Source organism: Etheostoma spectabile, chromosome 15 (assembly GCF_008692095.1).
Source record: "Etheostoma spectabile isolate EspeVRDwgs_2016 chromosome 15, UIUC_Espe_1.0, whole genome shotgun sequence".
NCBI lineage: Eukaryota > Metazoa > Chordata > Actinopteri > Perciformes > Percidae > Etheostoma > Etheostoma spectabile.
In genome coordinates, this window is record NC_045747.1 from 2863831 (window position 1) to 2865979 (window position 2149).

The 2149-nt window shown below is 38.3% G+C and overlaps 1 protein-coding gene across 1 annotated transcript in view; it reads left to right on the forward strand.

The window, feature by feature from the left end:
• card11 (caspase recruitment domain family, member 11) overlaps positions 1-2149 on the forward strand; it is a 20113-nt gene that overhangs the window by 1117 nt on the left and 16847 nt on the right.

Below are 2149 nucleotides of genomic sequence, written 5' to 3' on the forward strand. Positions count from 1 at the left end.
CATTCACTTTTCAAATGTAACAATGTTACACTCTATTGGACGATTTGGTTCAGTTTTCCTAAGTGGGACATAAAAACAATCACAACCTATTTGTCTTTGTTGTTTTTGTAGTAAAACTGTACTGTACAATTTACTTAAAAGAAGTAAATTGTACAGTAAAACAACATGTGCAAGCCTTTAGAGGAGCTTGATCTCTGTCGTCCCTATTTCTGCACGGATGGAGCCCACATATCAAGTTCCTATGAGCTCCAACTATTCTGCCAGACAATGGAGCCTTTATGATGGTTTGTACACCTGAACCAATCATATCTGCATATCAGCTTGCCGGCCAATCTCAATCCAGTACAGTAAACCCGGGACACGGCCTCTCTCGGACCGTTGAGCCATGTCTCGCTGGCTTGGGCTTCAAACCGATATTTTCAACCGTGAAAAACACGATCAAGCATGTGCTACAGAAATCTGGAACGTCATCAACAGTCGAAAGCAAAACCATTCTTTAGGTTCAGTGAATTTGGTGCACTAAGTGATGTTGGATTGGATTGCAATATGCTAAACTCCTTTGTTTATTGGTCAGTGGCACACTTTCCCCCCTCCCTAGTTTGTGTGTGCGCAGAATATGGCTGTGGTTGGCTGAGCGTGTAATAAATCTGGGTCACAATAATGCTCTCTTTGTTTGACAAATGCGTACATGTTTGTTCATACAAGAAGACAAAAAAGGAAATTAGAGATTTTGGGCCATAGTAGAAGTAACATACATATCATTTGGGCTTCTGAGTTAAATATGATGAGAGTTGTCACAAGAAAATCTGTTACACCTTTGATAAGTCATAATAATTTTCACTAAGCCATTAGCAAACTTGGATGCTTATTCCTCAGTAAGAGAAAATAGCAAATCTTTCAATCGACTTTAATGTTTCCTCTAAAAACAAGGAAATAACAAAACAAACGTTATTGACTTGTTATAAGGATGCCGAGTCATTGTAGCAGCAAAAGCACTAGAGTGTATGAGAAGGAAACATGTGAAAGAGTATAGATTACATGTCGACTAACTAATGTTGGTTATTGGATGCAGATGCTGTGAGGATGCAAGGCAAGCTGCAAAGCCAGCAAGATGTCTTTGTAGCAAGAAGTGCAGTTCTTAACATAAATAAGTCATGCTGCTTTATCGTGTGTCACAAAGGAGACAGCGTGGCCCCAACAAAGTGAATGCACAACAGAAAACGAGTACAAGTTTGTTGTGCAGTCACTATTTTCAGCACACTTATATAATTTGCACTCGCTTTATGATGCTTCTCGCTTCGTGATGCCTGATAATCTGAGGTGAGATGTTGACGCTTTAGATTACACAAAAGCACGTGAAGTCTCATGTGACAAATTAACACCCAACTGACCGTAACTATATACCTTAAGACAATGTGCTGCACAGTGGAATGACAATTAGTCAGTATAAATCATTAGAGCAGATTTCATTTATCAGTTTCTTATATCTGTACGATGTAGGACTAAATTCATTTATATTTTAATATTATACTTTACAATGTTAGTTTTGAAAATATTTCCCTCAGACTTCATTTTAAATGGCAAGGCTATGATTTAATGCACATTTCTAATTATGTGTCGGTTTTATTTTGGCAATAATGATGCATTTTCAAACATGGCATTAGTCTATTTTAAATGTAATTATACTGTACATTATGTGTTTACATGACATGTAAATACTACGTATACTGTGTATACAAATAATGTTGGTTGGAGACTATAGTGTACGTTCTTTGTTGACATGGTGGTTGACAACGAGTATTTTACATTAAATGAATGAATTTCCAGATGCAAAGAGCAGGGTAACTTATATTCAGAGTGCTAATGTTAGCAGTAGTAACCCCGGTAACTGTGATCCGAGCAAGGCAAGGTGGTAAACAGTTAAAATACTGAGCCGGGTGTTAGAAAATAATGGAAACAACAACCGCATTGCTCGGCGCATCAGAGTCCTGCAAGACAGTAAGTGGTTGTGTTTGTGTGTCTGCCTTTGTTTAAGTCTGCAGTTGCTGAAAAAAAAAGAGGAAAATACAAGGTTTAGGGCGAGGACACGCGCATGCACGCACATAGACACACATACACACTCAACTCACATACACACACACACACACAC